We start from the raw sequence: 17,157 nt of genomic DNA, 5'->3' as shown, positions 1-17,157 counted from the left end.
CTGTCGTTATTTCTGACCATTAGATCCCAATATAATGTAAAGAAATTTGCTTATTTTATGTCCTCGAACTTGTGTAATATTTTCAAAACTTCTCAACGATCGCCTGGAAAAATACCCCCATTTCAGAGTGGGTAATTAATTTAGTCTTTCTTTATAAGGCTTATTGTAATTTGGAGTGACGGAATTAGTTATGTTGCTCTTCCCTGTATTCGTTCTAGTTTGATTCATCCTTAATCGGAGATGGGAGATTGGTGGAATAGAGGGGGAGGGGTAAGGGTTAGGAGAATGCGAAGAATGGTTTTGGGGAATGGGGGGGAGGGGCTGTGTTGGAAGAAGGGGAGGGGTGGGGGGAGGAGTGTTGGGGGAATGGGAGGGTGGTTGGATGGGGAGAGTGGCGGTGTGGAAGAGGTTTGGGGGGGATGGGGGAGACAACATATCTCACCCGAGACAAAACATCAATAATGATTCTTGGCGCGTGTCGCCCTCCCTTGTGGCTGCACGAACCAGCCTACGGGCGCTCACGTACCAGCCTACGGACGGCCACGTAACAGCAACGAACGGTCACACGGACCAGTCTACGGGCGGCCACGTAGCAGGCAACGGACGGTCACACGTACCAGCCTACGGACGGCAATTTACCAGGCAACGAACGGTCGTGTACCATTCTACGGAAGAATATATATACACAGATACGTCCATGCCCTTCCTATCTATCTTATCTATCTATCTATCTGTATATCAAATATATTTTTCCTCATTTCACTTTAGTTTCAAAAATGTTATTTTTAAAGATAAAAGGGAGCCCATCCACGCTCTGGTGTGTGTTGCCTACAATACAAGTCATTCACATAGATCAAGAAGAATAATGGTCCCAGGACCTCATCTTGCGGCACGCCACTGATGACCCCATTCCATTCCAAGAAGCCTCAGCTTCCTCCCGGGGCACGGTGGACGATGTCTCGAGTGTCTTGTCCAGCGTATCTCCACACCAGGTCGTCATATATGGAGAACTTTTCTCAGGACCATCATTCTAAAGTGGTTGAAGATCATTTTATCATTTACAGAAAGTTTTTATTGCTGTCCAAGACCTTCCCGTTCTGTATCAGTAGTGCTGGGGCTTCAGTGGCGTCTGTGTTGGGGCTTCAGTGTCGTTTGTGTTGGGGCTTCAGTGTCGTCTGTGTTGGGGCTTCAGTGTCGTCTGTGTTGGGTATTCAGTGTCGTTTGTGTTGGGGATTCAGTGTCGTTGGTGTTGGGGATTCAGTGTCGTTTGTGTTGGGGCTTCAGTGTCGTTTGTGTTGGGGCTTCTGTGTCATCTTTGTTGGGGCTTCAGTGTTGTTTGTGTTGGGGCCTCTGTGTCGTCTTTGTTGGGGGTTCAGTGTCTGCCACCGAGAAAACACTTTTCAACTTGTCATATTCTCATATCCTCGCACGTCTTTTGCATCATATACTACAGCTCTTCTTTCTGAACCCCTCGCCTAATTAGCTTCTCTTGAACTAACAATTTACTCTTAATTAATTTATGGAAAAGTTGTAGACTGTCGCCTGCCTCGTGTGGTGTGAGCATTTCAAAGTTTCTCCGCTCCTTCTTTCTTGTCCAGCGATACTCATTCCTTTCTCGCTCACGTCTTTGCCAATGCTGGTTAGCTGCGGTGCGACCCCACTCCTCCTCCACACTATATTCCGAAACTCCTTCGCTTTTTTGACATATTTTTGATTGAACCGTAACTTTCTGTTTTTCCACCTTTTCCCCTCTATATGTGAAGCTAGGAGATACCCCCATTTTCTATTGTTTTAGACTTCACAAAACCTTCCATACCAGAGGGCCTTGATCATGGCTACAGAACTCAGTTTTCCAGTTTATGTTTCCATAGAATTTCCTCAGTTTCATCTCCCTTTCCACGACTGTGTCTCTTCTGTGAGCCTCGTGTCCTCTCTTGTTTTTGTTTCTCATGTCCTCATTTACCGCATGATCAAACTCATGATCACTTACTCCAGTTGGTGTATCGTGTGTGATAATCTCACTCTCCATTCAACCACATGGTGACGATGAGATATGGCAGTGATGGCGTGTAGATTGCCTCTGTATATTACACCTATTTGTACTGCAAGGTTAGGGTAGCTTAAAACGCTCATAGGGCGGCCCCCGCCCCTAACTTCGAACGTTCCCAACCCATCACACCACTTTTTCAACTTCCGTTCGCGTGTGTATATTCTGAACGGGCCTCGAGAAATAGTCCCCACGGCTGAGTGACGTATGAAAGGCGAGCCCCAGCGGATGAGGGGGATGGATGACGCCCGCCGGTGTCACTGTATCGGAAGCAGATGAGAGAGAGACGGGTCGACATGGATGAAACGCCTTGTGGAGTGTCGTGTGCCCGGGGGAGAGCAAGGGGAAGGGCGTTAAAGAGAATTAGCTGCTCTAATCCTGTCACAGACCTGGCTGGGGTTATGAGAGGTCAAAGAAATCCTCGAAGTATGAGAAGAACTTCGTCTGGTTCAAAGTGTGGATTGAAAAGTGCTGAGTGGCGTGTGGATGGCTGGTGAGTGGGTAAGGAGAGGCCTGTGAGAGGGGGTGTGAGAGGTTGGGAGAGGGCCGTGTTCCTCTCCTTCGCCGGCTCGGAAGTGCCAGGAGTGCAGTAGAGTGAGAAGGGGATGTCGCCTGCGGCTGGCGCTTGAGGGGTTGCCCAGCTTCTTTTAACAACCGACTCGAGCCTTGGAACAGCTTGTTTGTGGTTCCTAAAGTCCGCAAACTTACGGGCGGTCACCGAGGGTAGGAGGAGGAGAGGGGAAAGGAGGGGGTGGAGGTGAGTGGACGGGTGGGGGGGAACAGCTCCTGGGGCCAAATGTTTCGGGAGACGGTTGGTGGACAGTTACGGAGGTGGGGGGAAGAAGGGGTGTGAGAAGGGGAAGGAGGGGAGACACACGCCGTCGCTCGCTCATCATAGCACTCAAGTGCTCTCCGCGACGACTTTAGGGTGAAAATCTCGGTCGTTTGTCTTAGTTGGTCGGTTTCCGTGTCAGACACAGCATTGTTGACAAGGGGTAGGGATGGGGTTGTGTGGGGGCTGCGGCGTTTATTTAAATCCCCCCCCTCAAAAAAATATGTTACATTGATATCATTTGAACATCAAAATGCGGAAAATAGCATATCGAAAGAAAAAAAAAGAATATATGTATTGGGAATATTGAGGTTACTTTCCGACAATTGGTTTGAATTTATCTCATCATATTCAGTATACGAGAACGCCGCGTGTGTACAAACACAGAAAATGATTCCATCAAACATTGGTACAGTTTACCTTTACGCAAACGTAAACATAAAGCCATTAAATCTGAGGATATGCAGTTTGCCCCCGAACTGTAATACTAATCCACGGATTAATTATTGTATATAATTTAATCAAACATTGATGCGACTGACTGTTACGGGAATGGCAGCAGCAAATCATCGCAGAGCTCAGCATCTAATTATCTCCGTCTAAAATGCAAATCCAGAGGGTTTACACGGGTCACCTGGCCAGTGTGAGCGACGCAAGGTGTGGCAAATGCCACGTCTTGTTGCCATTTCATATATATATATATATATATATATATATATATATATATATATATATATATATATATATATATATATATATATAACCAGGATTCCACCAACCCGTGCACTCCAGCCCGGGCGGCCCTTGAGTGCGTCATAGTCAGCAACGCCAGCCACTACACCACGGCGGTATATACTGTGGTAAAAATCCCTTTCCCTCCCCCCCCCCCCCCCCCACACCTTGGGCAGGACAACACCGCTGCAACACTTCCATCCATACTGCAACTTCGCGTCGCTCCGCTAGACTGAATTTTTTTTTGCAACTTTTTCTCCCCGATGATGTCAAAAGGGAACTTTCAATTCTTAACCAGGGGAAAAAAACATACGAAATTTAAACCTTTTTTTTTCTTTCACCTTTTCCTTTTTTTTTTTTTCCTTTCACCCATTGCAAACACATCCTGTGTGTGTGTATGTGTGTGTGTGTGTGATTTTTTTTGCTACGCGTTTGCGTAAATGTATTTCTGTCTACGTGTAAAGTTCACCCACGTCCACATTTCTCTCCTTCTCTCGTTCCCCGGTGATTGTAAAGCATAGCCAGCTTTACGGCATCGCACACACACACACACACACACACACACACACACACACACACACACACCCCGTCAGTGTTATCCTGGCAGTTTCCAAACGTTGCCATATGGAGGGTGGGTGGGGTATATACCCCTTAAATTTTTTTTTCCTTTTTCTTTCTTGACTCTCAGTCTCAACACCCGGGTATAATCCTAGCCTCCTCTCTTTCGCCACCACCACCATGTGCCGGGTATTGTTGCTTTAAATATTTCTCTCGTATTACACGTCTCAAAGGCGACCATTCATCGCCGCGAGCAGCTTCGAATATTTCTTCACATGCGCGAGGGAAAATACGGCGTCGTCTGGGGGGGGGAAGTGGAGATTGCGAGCCGACATTTCGAACGGGAAGGTTTTATAGTAGTACTAGAGGGGTTTATGAGAACGTCTGACGTGGTTATGCTATTTATTTAGCGAATTTTATTTAGAATTTATTTACATGTTATTATGCAACGTTAATAGTGGATTGTTATTATTTGTGATGTCGGTAGATTTTGCAAGCTGTGTGTTCTCTGCGATTTTTAGATTCTTCGTTTGAAGAAGTTATCACTCACTTCTGTAAATGAGTCTTAGTGTTTCACTTCGCTGCATGTGACACACACACACACACACACACACACACACACACACACACACACACATGGCCTAAGGGATCGTATATATATTAACTCCTGTTGACTCATCATTTGCCACAAAGCGGAACCGAACCATCTCCTTGTTGGTGTTGCCACAAGGCTGTTCTCCACTGCCCCTCCAGGCTGTTCCACACCACCCCACCAGGCTGTTCCACACCGCCCCTCCAGGCTGTTCCACCCCACCCCTCCAGGCTGTTCCACACCACCCCTGTGGGCTCATCCACATTACTCCACTAGGTTCTTCCAGGTTATACCATACCGCTTCACTGGGCTATTCCACACTAATCTCACCAGGCTGCTCCACCCACCCCGCTATGCTGTTCCACCCCACCCCACCAGGCTGTTCCACCCCACCCCACCAGGCTGTGGTTCCACCCCTTTTCCATCAGGCTGTTCCACACTTTCCCGTGACCTCCATGCTGCTCCTTCTGTTGTATACAACAACATTTTCCTCTGTTTTGTGTGGGGGGGAAGCAGCAGTTTTCCTCGGTGGCGCTGCTCACTTCTGTGTACGCTACGGAGATTCTTATTAAGATCTGGTGTCGTGCGTGTCTAGATTGTTCGGGTCGTCGCGCTACCCCCCTCTCTTCGCTAGCCATTAAACGTCATTAAATAAAGCAGGGAGGCAGTAATGTGGAGAGGTCGGCCAGTATTACCAGGTATACTAAGGTCTGCCAGAAGCCCATTTGAAGACCATGTAATGGCGTGTATTCCAGCCCTCACTTCCTCTCCCCTCTTTCTCTTCCAGCGTTATGCATGTGCGTCTGACCTCCACGTCTGGCCTGCCTCTCCCCTCGGCCCTGACCTGCCTCTCCCCTTTCCCCTCGGCCAGTGGACCTCTCTCTCTCTCTCTTTTCTCTCTGTCTTGGTCTCTCATCACGGCACTCACTCTTCCCTCTCCCTCAGGTCGTCTCCGTGTCGGATCCTTCCCCTTTGATTCCAGGGTGATTTACCGTCGCTAAGGTCCTGATCCAATCGCTCTTATTCCTCCTCCTCCTCCTCCTCCTCCTCCTCCTCCTCCTCCTCGCCTTCACCTTTCCCTGCCCGTCACTCACCACACTTCCCTCTTCTTCCCCTATCTACAGCCTCGCTTCTTGTTCCCTCCCTCTTCTTCCCCTCTCTACAACCTCTTGTTTCCTCCCTTTTCTTCCCCTATCTACAACCTCTTGTTTCCTCCCTTTTCTTCCCCTATCCACAACCTCTTCTTTCCTCCCTTTTCTTCCCTTATCTACTTCCTCTTGTTTCCTCCCTTTTCTTCCCCTATCTACTTCCTCTTGTTTCCTCCCTCTTCTTCCCCTATCTACAACCTCGCCTCGTCTTTCCTCCCTCTTCTTCCTCCCTATCTACAGCCTCGCCTCTTTGTTTCCATGCTATTCGTATTTTGTTTAACGTTTCCTGGTTCTCTCTTACCTTCCGGTTGGGGACTACTACCGCACTCATCACCTCGGGTGAGAATTCGATGTGGCTGGCATCTTTGTAAGGTCGCGAGCGAGATGCTGCCTCCCACGCTCTCTCTCTCTCTCTCTCTCTCTCTCTCTCTCTCTCTCTCTCTCTCTCTCTCTCTCTCTCTCTCTCTCTCGGAGAAGTCTTAGATAAATCGAGGCCTAAAAAAGAAAAAATAAAGCAAAGGAATTTAGATATACTGTGAAAAAAATGAAATAGGATTATAGAGAAGAGCAATGAACTTGTATTTAAGATGAAAGACAATAAACTTTTTCCTTATTTTCCCCAGGTATCACGTGAGGCAGGTCAGCCTCGCCGTAACCCAGGTCACGGAATAACCCCAGGGGGTCACCAAGTTTGACCCCAGCCTGCACGCGATGGGAGACGACTCTCGACTACCAACCCGACACAAGGTATGTACATCGTGGATGTAGGAACAGCTTTGCGTGTCATATAGAAGTGTAAGGGAGAAGGTGGTGTGTTGTCAGGACACGATATCACAGGGTGTGGAGTGAGGTACGCGCAAGACAAGGGCGTTGGTGTGTAGTTTGGTTGCAAGACGGTAGAGTGTGACGTGACGTGGTATAACCACAGGGTAAGGTACGGGTGTGTGGTATCGCCATACGTCAACCACGAGAACCCTTGTGTCCTTCGCCAGCGACGGCACCTGAAGGGGAAAACATCCGCAGATCTTCTGGTTTATGAAGGCGCACGGAGAGCGCAGGCGCACGACGAAATGGCAAAGCGAGCGATCATTGTTTTCTCATAACATCCGTCACGTACCACAGGTGGGGGTAATGCCCGGATAATGGTAGTGTTTAGCGTAGTCTGTTTCAGTGTTGGGGTGGGGACTGTTGACGGGATTTACGCACAGTCGCTCTCGCTCACACCTTACGACGTGGTGGTGGTGGTGGAGAGAGAGAGAGAGAGAGAGAGAGAGAGAGAGAGAGAGAGAGAGAGAGAGAGAGAGAGGAGAGAGAGAGATGGGACCCCCACTGATCTAAGTTCCTCTCTCATGTATTCCTCTCTAGGCTTCCGCTGGGAGATCCAAGCGGCCCTGCTGTATTCATTCAGTATTCTGTAGCAGGTCAGACGAGCAGGAGACACTGGCTCTTCTGCTGTATTTTCCCCGTGGACTTCGATCACAATCATGCAGCCGGGCAGATGGTCAGTGGAGTTGTTTTGTTATGGTTCGCTTGTGTTCTCCATCATTTTTCTTCCCCTCCTCGCCAGTATTGTGAGGTCTAGGCGGGAGGGGAGAGAGAGTGAGAGAGAGGGAGGTCAGGGGAAAGCCAGACCCATGGGTAACGGAGCATAATGAACTAAGTTGGCATTGTAATGTCTTCCGAAAAGACGAGAGAGAGAGAGAGAGAGAGAGAGAGAGAGAGAGAGAGAGAGAGAGAGAGAGAGAGAGAGAGAGAGGGGGGGGGGGGGAATACCGTGCTATAAGGGAGGAGGGTTTGTTCCCCGATGGTCGAAAATTGTTATATGTCAAAGTCGAAGATATTTGTAGACACAGAGGACGCCAGTGATGATTTGCAGTGGTAGGATATTCCTCGGTGGTAGAGGAGTGGTGTCTAGTGTCATCCAGTGTCATTTGTGGTGTTTGGGGTCACAGGTGCAAATTATGCCTGATGCAGTAGTGTCTGGTGTCATTCCTAGGTCATTCATGGTGTCTGGTGTCATTCCTAGGTCATTCATGGTGTCTTGTGTCATTCCTAGGCCATCCATGGTGTCTGGTGTCATTCCTAGGTCATTCATGGTGTCTTGTGTCATTCCTAGGCCATTCATGGTGTCTGGTGTCATTCCTAGGCCCTTCGTGGTGTCTGGTGTCAGAGGTGTCATTCAAGACGTGTGTCCTACCACAGGTGTCATGTCACCTGCTTTGTCCTTGACTCACGTAAAGATTGAATAAGAACTGCCACAGTGAGACAGTGGCAATTATCTCTCGTACATATATAATCAATCAGCCAGTGTGTAAATGAACTATCTGTTACTTTGTTACGCTGGTACACCATCATCCACTTGGGCCAAAGACCGTGTGAATTTTTGGCCACTGTCGTCTGCCATCATCGCCAGTCCATTAGATTTTCTTATTTCAGTCTCCCGTGAAATTGCCTGGCCAATTCGATCCCAGTTTGACAGTTATGGTCCAGTATGATTACATGAAAGATATATCGCGTCCGATTAATTAGTCCAAGTTAAGGTCATGAGTTCATCTCTTTATCATCATCGTATGTTATCTGACAGTAATTGTTAAGAAAAGAAAATCGAATCTACCTTGGTTGATTACTTTTCACAGTTGTACGTTGTGAACCCCCCACCTCTGCGACCACCATCAGGGATAGACGCTGGTGCCAGATTTAGAAATTTCTCTCAGACATATATTCGCCCTAAGACAGAATTCGCCCAAATCTAAAATGTATTTACTCCGTTATGAGTTGTTCAACATTTGATAGAGGCATTTATGTGATGATAGCTTTGCTGACATTCCCCCCCCTCCCTCCCCGATTATGAAAATATTAGTTTGTCATAATTTTGAAAGCCAAGGTGTGAATTTTTGATTTGAGAATATTATCCTTCTCATTGCTTGATGAGATCATGAGAGCTAACTTGGTAGCTTCCTCTATTGTCTGCAACTCAAACAAACTAAGAAAATAACCAGAAAAAAATCACTTAAGATATATATATATATATATATATATATATATATATATATATATATATATATATATATATATATATGTGTGTGTGTGTGTGTGTGTGTGTGTGTGTAGAATTTATAGCAACGCATTAGCCAAAAGAACACATTCGCTTGGTATTTTGAAGGTGGACGTAATGGATGATATCAGAAAAAAAAAAAAATGTCTTTTGTTATTTCTTTCTCGTGGACATGTCTGCCGTAGATCACGGAAGGTCCAACTTTTCACCTAAATTACGTGGTCTGGACGTCCTTCCGGCCACACGTCGCTTAGTTCTGTTTTAAGACCTTATCTCGTCAGCCTGAGTGTGGGCCCCGGTGATACGTAACCCTTGAGCACGACGGTACAACTTTTTTGAATACGACGGTACGATCCGTGAGCACGACGGTACGACCCTTGGGTACGACGGCACGACCCTTTGGATACAATGGCCTGGGCATATTTAAAGCGTCGGATTACCCCAGGGTCGTACTGAAGAGCCGTGCGGTCGTACCGCAGGGTCGTACCGTCCTGCTCCGGGAGCTACCGAAGTTGCCCCAGGCGGTCTCCGAGGTCTCCCTCCCTCCTCCTCCTACCAGTAGCTGAAGAAATATGGCGTAGTTCCTCCTCCTGCGTCAGGCCGACCTTACCGTCCTGTCCTCAGTGGTTTTATTTTCATGATTCATAATTCTTCGTGTATTAGTGAAGGTCTATACAAATTGGATAGCTTTATTGTTGATAGAACTTTTAAACAATTCGCCTTGTCCACATGATAAGTTTATGACACGTTCGTTGTCTGGCTTAGACAATCGCATGTTTACCAGATGGCGTCCTAGCTATGTCTCTTCGTTGTACATCAACTGACTGTTATATTTCTCTCTTGTGTCTCCCCTGATGATGTGATTATTACAGGAAAGTGCTCTTGGGAACTTGTCGTGTTTCATTTTTCCCATGGACTCATAGCAATATACTTAATCACGCGCAAAATTTTGATCCTTTCCAATATATATATATATATATATATATATATATATATATATATATATATGTATATATATATATATATATATATATATATATATATATATATATATATATATATATATATATATATGAGACTCAGTTGAGATTCGAACCACCTTCTGTGAGGCCAGAAGGCGAAATACCGACCACTGAATCACCAGATGATATAGTTTTTAACGTTAGAAATTCTTTTTCATATATTTTTAGATCGAACTCCTGTTGTATTTGTACCCCCCTTTTTTTTCCATTCACATATTACATTAACCTTTTTTAGTATTTAGTTTGGCATCATTACACATCAAGGGATGAGATTGGCGAGCGTACAATTTAAGCGTCCCATCGGGTAACGCGCACCCAAACGGAGGAAAACGACAGGCCGGACCCGCATTTGTGTCAGAATACATCGGCTGGTGTGTCCGCGCCGTGTTTATGGAGGTTGTCACTCAAAACAACGTAGATTGTCCCGACGGTATTTGCAGGGTTGGCTCGCCGCCATTATAACGGACCAATAGCCGGCCTTTACGTTGATGTTGTCATTGTGAAAACATGGCGACCAGTGGCAAACATGTTTGCTACGGGGCATTAATTGAACACGGGCTGCCCCACTGGTGGTTTCCGGGAGGGGGGTGGGGTGGTGGCATTACAGCCCCCCACACACACACACACACACACACACACACACACACACACACACACACGCTCATACGTATGTAAGTGTACGGTGGTAAACACATATGTATATACACAGTGTGTAAAACTCCCTCACAGTACAATTTGGTAATTAAAATTGTGGTAATGGGTAATTACATGCATCCATGTGTATGTTCAGCCTTTGCCTGCAGGTCAGTTCGTAAACCAATAATGATAATGATGATAAAAAAATGATGGATCAACAATGATTATTCTTATTTTCATTAGAATTGTAACATACAGACGCGTATTTCTACACTATTATCATTATTATATATATATATATATATATATATATATATATATATATATATATATATATATATATATATATATATATATATATATATATATATGCAGGAGTGAGAGAGAGGTTTCCTTCAATTGGGAGGCAGCGTCCAGCGCGGCCCATCCATAACCCGAGTGTCACGAGTTCTTTAGATGCGCCGCCGATAGCAGAGGGTTCGACTTCCTGTCGCACGACGTGATGTATCAACCTGCACCCCCACCAGCCTACTGTATCCCCTACACTACCCTACTGTATCCCCTACCCCACCTTGATGTATCCCCTGCACCGCCCTGTTTTTACCCCCCTTTTATCAACCTAGTCTATCTCCCTGCACCATCTAAGTGTATATCCTACACCACTACCTTAGTGTATCCCCTGTATCATCCTAGTGTATCTTCTACACCATCTTTGTGTTGCATCCCCTCATCCTGGTGTATCCCCTACACTAGCCACAGCACCGTAATGTACCCCCCACACCTTAGCGTAATCCCCTACACCCTGGCGTAATCCCCCCACACCCTAACATAATACCCTCCACCCTAGGGTAAATCCCCCCACACCCTAACGTAATCCCTCACACTGGCCAGAATGTTTCCCCTACACCATGTTAAAAATCCCCCCCCCCCCTAAACACACCGTGCTTACGTCACACACACCATGCTTACGTCACACGCACCATGCTTACGTCATCCTGCAGTATACCTACTACACCTTGCACAACCCCCGCCAGCCATCATCTGCAAACACCCAGCACCTTTCCAAAACACCCTCGTGCCCCCGCAGGATTGCTACACCCTTCACAGCACCCTGATGGATGCGTCTTACCCAGCTTACAACATCTTTGAGAGCACCTGAGTTGAATGCCGGCGGGGAATTTTTTCTCGCCCGGCAGCCATTAAATCTTAACAATACACCGGAGTTTCAACTATTGCTGGGAGACCGGAGGGGAAGGAGAGGCTTCCTGGCTGCTCGGCCACTGCGCTGGTCGGGGGGACGACGAGGGAGGGCGAGGAGGAGGAGGAGGAGGAGGGCTTTTTTCCCGCGTGACGTCACTGGGGATCAGCTAAGTGATTGGTTGATCCCTCAAGCCCAGCCCTCGGGCGTTTTGGCGACGAGATAGGAAAAGAAGAAGAAGAAAAAAAAAAAGAGATGGTCGGACGATTTAACTCCTCGCCTGGGAAGTTGTCATTCCACTCTGCCAGAGATGGCGCAGAGGATATTAGCTCTCTATGAGATTAAATCCGAGACATTAAGGGACCCCACAGAAGACAGCAGGACCCCATCAAAGGGCCTTTCCACTAAGAAAAATAAGACTCCATCAGGTAAACAAGAATTATGTGTTAGCTAACCATATCTACAGTTGATTTGAAGTCTTGAGGCAAATATAGATATATATATAGCGTGTCGTAGTATATCCACCGAGGGAGTAGATTTAGTTAGTCATACCTGCACAGGTTTTAGACATGAGGTAGCAAGTATTTGGTTATATAATTAATTAGAATTAATTTTCCGCCACAGAGCGGCGTGATATTTGGGCGCCGAGCGGGAGCGACGCTGATTGGCTGCGTCTCCAGGCGGCAGTAAGCAAGGTTGATGGACGCTCCAAGCGATTTCATCCACTCCCTTCCCGCCATACTCACTTCCTCGCCACTCCCCCCGGGAGCAGATCCGTGAGGAAAATGATGTTACTTCCTCTCTCTCTCCTCCTCCCCCCCGAGCCTCCTCCTCCCTACGGCTAATGGCATGATAATACACAAATTAGCGAGCAGATTAGGCCATAACTTGGCACGACATAGCTGGTCTCATCGGCCCCGAGTACGAAGCCAACTTCATGATATTGTGACAGGCAACAGGTGTGCTTTTATGCCCCCCTCCCCTTGAGCACGTCCTCTTCAAGCACGGCGTTGCAGCCGTGAGGCACGGCAGAGAACGACGGCCCTTCAGCACGGCACGGCACGGCACGGCGGCACGAACCGTTGAAACACGAAGGTACGACCTTCGTGCATCACGACCTGAATGTATACACGGTCAGGTCAAAGGTCACATCATACATAAGGGTCGTGAGGTCGTGCTCCAGGGGCGACTTTTCAAGCCGTGTCCTCCTCGTTCACTCTCGACTCCACAAGGATTGCGTTCACGATGTTTATTTTACGTTCTCGCGACTGTCGTAAAAGCGGTTACCATGTCCAGCATAGGGTGCTATCCGGAGAATATCCCCGGTCCCCCCGGAGAATACCCCGTCCCTCCCCCCCGGAGAATACCCCCCCCGTCCCCCTACATTTTTTTTTTGTCAAGAGTACGTCTACCCAATATCCTGGCCTTTGGTGGCTTATATATTTTTTTTTATATAGATATTGAAATATATTCTGGGAAAAAATTCAGAGGACGCGTTTTTTTTTTTCATTTTTTGCAAGCTTGTGTTTTGCAAATGATTGAAGGTGTTTACATGTATAATGTTGCGACGGCAGGAGAACGGTCAAAGGAGGTCAGTTTGAGATAGTAACCCCTCTTAGTAATCCATCCAGTACGTAATTTATATATTTTTTTTCGTAGTGACCGACACTGCACGGGTTGACAACGTGCATAACAAAGGCCATCTCGGGTTGTGAGAGAAAAATGCAGAGGAAATGTAGGAAATCATCAACCATGGCTCTCGAAAGGTATGTAGATCAGAGTCTTAAAAGAAATGATGAGTTGTATGGAGATGAAAAGCCAAGAGGAGGAATTCCACGGCATAGAAAGAGCCGTACGAGGGGAGGACTGAGTTATGTCATAAAAGCCCTTTTCCCTATCGACTGGAAACTCCCTCATGTGACCCCCGTATCGAGAATTAAGTCATGATAAGTTCCCATCGCTGGGAGGTCATCGCCCGGTTAGCGTGGCGGTGCCTCGCTAGTGAACGCTTAGCAGGGTAAGCGGCGGCGTGCCGCCACACAACAACCGTTGTTGTGGAACACTTCAAGAACACCTGCCTCCCCCAGCATATTCTCCTCCCTCCCCAGCCAGCTGTAGTGCCAGGGATCCCCACCTGACCCCCAGCTCCCACACCCCCGTGCTCAACAGTCGACTGAAATATCCCACACTCACCCACCCACGCTGGAAAAAAAAAAGTGTTTTCGTTTTTTTTTTTTTTTTTTTTGTTTACACCTCTGAGAATCGCACTGTTGCCCACTTTTCTCATCAGGTTGTTTGTCGCCAACGCCGGGGGGGGGGGGGGGGATTTGTTTAGGGTGGACGGTGGCTCCACCAGCAGTATTACCCCAGCCACGTCCTGTGGACGGTATGGAAATCCCTTGACGGGTCTTGGTTCCTATTACCACCATTTAGTCAACTGGTCCATCACGGCTCTCCACTCAGACGTTGGTGAATGATGAAGTCGCTTCATCTTTCGATGGATTCCCTCATTACGTATGACTGCAGTGGTAAAAGTTGTCACATGATAAACCTAGCGTTGGATTTTGCTGGCTAGGAGATTGGTTAAGTGAACCATATGATTGCTGATCATTCCTGTAGAACGGTTAGACGTGACAAGTGGCGTGCCTCAGGGATCAATCTCAGAACCTAGCATTTCTCTGGTATGCGTTGTCAACAACTGTTGCTGGTTGTGCTCTGAAGTATTACAATAAAGTTTTAAAGTACGTTTAGTATTAAAGTAGTAAAGTAAGAAAACTACAAGGGAAATTAAACGCTTGCCTGTACATTGATTGATTTATCAACTGAGTCTCACTGATGATAGATGTATTTTGATATGGACAAGTGCGGGGTTTTCCATTTGAGTAGGCGTAAGACACAGAGCCAAACTTTAACTCTCTTGAGCTACAAGGTGTATGAAATCTCCGATGACCTAAAGCCAAGTCAGTAGCTTGGAAGTGTGAGGGGAAAAAAAAAGACCAATATAATCTTTTTAATACTTCATGTCTTGGGCATTTGCATATAGGTTTCAAGAGGAAAAGAAAATCAACCTCATTTCCGTCCGCTGCCGCCTCCACACAGTGAATATCTTCTGTTTTGGCCGAACTACTTGTACAAAAAATGCCGACCAGAGAAGTAGAGTACACCGGCGAACTTATAGAAATGACCCTCGGTCTGAGAGACAAAATCGCATTTAAGCCTATTGCGGACGAGTTTATTGAGCTTGGAGCTGATTTCTTAAGGACCTTTAGGATCATCAAAGGTTTCGAAAGTCTTCATCTCGACGTGCAATGGCGAGAGTCAGCCTGATTCCACCCGTACGCCAAGTCGCAGGCAAGTGCGTGCATTGAGGTCGAGTACATTGTCTTTGAAAAAGGTCGTTACGGTTTGGAAGAACTTACTAACGGAGGTAGTTAGGAGTAAACGCCACCGCAACTAAGCCTAGAAAAAAAAAAATAGTCTTAAATACCTCGCTCCAAGTCCGCGTCTGGCGTTATTTGCGTCTCCGTAATTAAAAAGTTTCCAGGGCATTTTTCAAGTCATATATTTAGGCTTTCTTTTTCCCTCGCGATACACTGTGTTTATGGTGGCTTCCGCCACCACAAACAGCCTCGACAGGTAGCCAGAGGCCTGGTCGCTGCTCCCACTTCTTTTAAAGTGACGTCTCGTATTCCTCTCTGTGTGTATTGACACACTGACGTGTTAGACGATGTATGTGAGTTAACAGCGAGCAATATTGCTTTCCCAGTGGGCTTCGCTTTTCACAGTCTACCCCTCCCACTGCACGCTTATATTTCTAAATCTGGGAGATAAAAAAAAGGGAATAGATAAAGGATCCTCATATTCCCAAATGGAATTCCCACGCCTTTGAACCTGCAATTGGCCTTTTACGCTGTGGTGAATAAAGCATGGCCGTCGCGTTGGCAACAAGCGTGCAGTGGAAAAGATGATAATTGAAGCGTGATATATGGGGGGTGTGTGCGGCGGGGTTAGTTAGTTTTCCTGATGGTACAAATGTCGGACTAATTTCATTTGTCGGCGAGTGGGTGGGGATAGGAGAGGGTAGGGATGGAGGTGGAGAGTGAGGGGAATTGAGGGTAGAAAATAGAGGGGAGAAGCATTTGCTAAACGAGGACTGTAGTCAGTGTGGTCGCAGACGACCCAGTGAGGGAAGGACGTAGAAGAAACATGGGTTGTAGTGTTGGCCAACGACGTAAACGACCATCTGAATTATGGTACAGTGCATTTACTGTATCCGCCAGTTAGCGTAACCGTCTTATTTATTTTGACCTTTTTTTTTTTGGAAAATACCTTGCACCGGTGACGTCGACAACAACCGTGACCCCGTTTTCTGCAAGTGGCTCGCCCGGTGTTGCCAGCTGGGGTTGTGCGCCCCCAATCCCGCCTGAATTGGTGATACTGGCCAGCGCGAACGTTCGAGAAGAGATTAAGTAAAGTGAGAACCGAGGGAGAGACGGAGATAAAGAGAAATAGAGAGAGGGAGTGAGATACAATTCAGAGCTCTGGGTGTCCAGAAGGAATTGCCTCGTCAGAACACATACACACCACCCTGTAGAAAATGTAAACTAGGGGAGACTAGTTTGCTTCAGTCAGGGGAGCATTTTACACAGGAAACCATTCTGCCCATCCATGGGTATCGGGGAAGAGAGGGTGGCAGCATTCTATTGGCCCAGGATCTGAAGGGGATGGGATTTCAAAGGAATTTCCTCTGGGAGGATTCCCAGGCAATTTGAATCGGGATCCAGATTCCCTTTCGTCTCACAGCAAGGAACAGCTACGTGGAGGGAGGGAGGGAGGTGGTGGAAGGCTTAGAATGTCCGTCAGACTGAGCTAGAAAAGAGAAAGAGAAATTGATTATTGCGTCATTCATTACTCAGAGGTCATTGATAAAGGAATTATCTCGGCCGGGTTTGTGTGTGTGTCTGGAAGTCGAAGTTTAGTGATGGACGAATATATATATATATATATATATATATATATATATATATATATATATATATATATATATATACACGTGTGCACATCTAGTTTATAGGGATAGGCGAAAAGTTTATATATATAGCTATGTACACAGCTAGTTTCCAGTGATGGACGAAAGGCATATAGCTATACACATCTAGCCTCTAGTGATGGACGAAAAACATATAGCTATACACCCTTCAACTCTGCTAGAGTCGTGAGAACACCCGAAAAAAATATGGAAAAAAATTATATATATATATATATATATATATATATATATATATATATATATATATATATATATATATATATATATATATATTATCCCTGGGGATA

General features: G+C 46.5%; 1 protein-coding gene and 1 long non-coding RNA gene across 3 annotated transcripts in view; one reads left to right on the top strand and one right to left on the bottom strand.

Annotated features, from left to right (window-relative positions):
- Positions 1-6,657, top strand: part of LOC139758037 (uncharacterized) — a 218,930-nt gene extending 212,273 nt beyond the window's left edge. For both annotated transcript variants that reach the window (XR_011714752.1, XR_011714751.1), the window contains exon 5: positions 6,533-6,657. This is a non-coding gene — a long non-coding RNA (uncharacterized lncRNA). The remainder of the gene's footprint in view (positions 1-6,532) is intronic.
- LOC139758034 (uncharacterized) overlaps positions 1-17,157 on the bottom strand; it is a 138,491-nt gene that overhangs the window by 83,945 nt on the left and 37,389 nt on the right. The gene's annotated exons all lie outside the window — the stretch shown is intronic.

Source organism: Panulirus ornatus, chromosome 29 (assembly GCF_036320965.1).
Source record: "Panulirus ornatus isolate Po-2019 chromosome 29, ASM3632096v1, whole genome shotgun sequence".
Taxonomy (NCBI): domain Eukaryota; kingdom Metazoa; phylum Arthropoda; class Malacostraca; order Decapoda; family Palinuridae; genus Panulirus; species Panulirus ornatus.
Note: the sequence above shows the minus strand (reverse complement) of the source record. Positions and strands in the feature narration are given on the sequence as shown.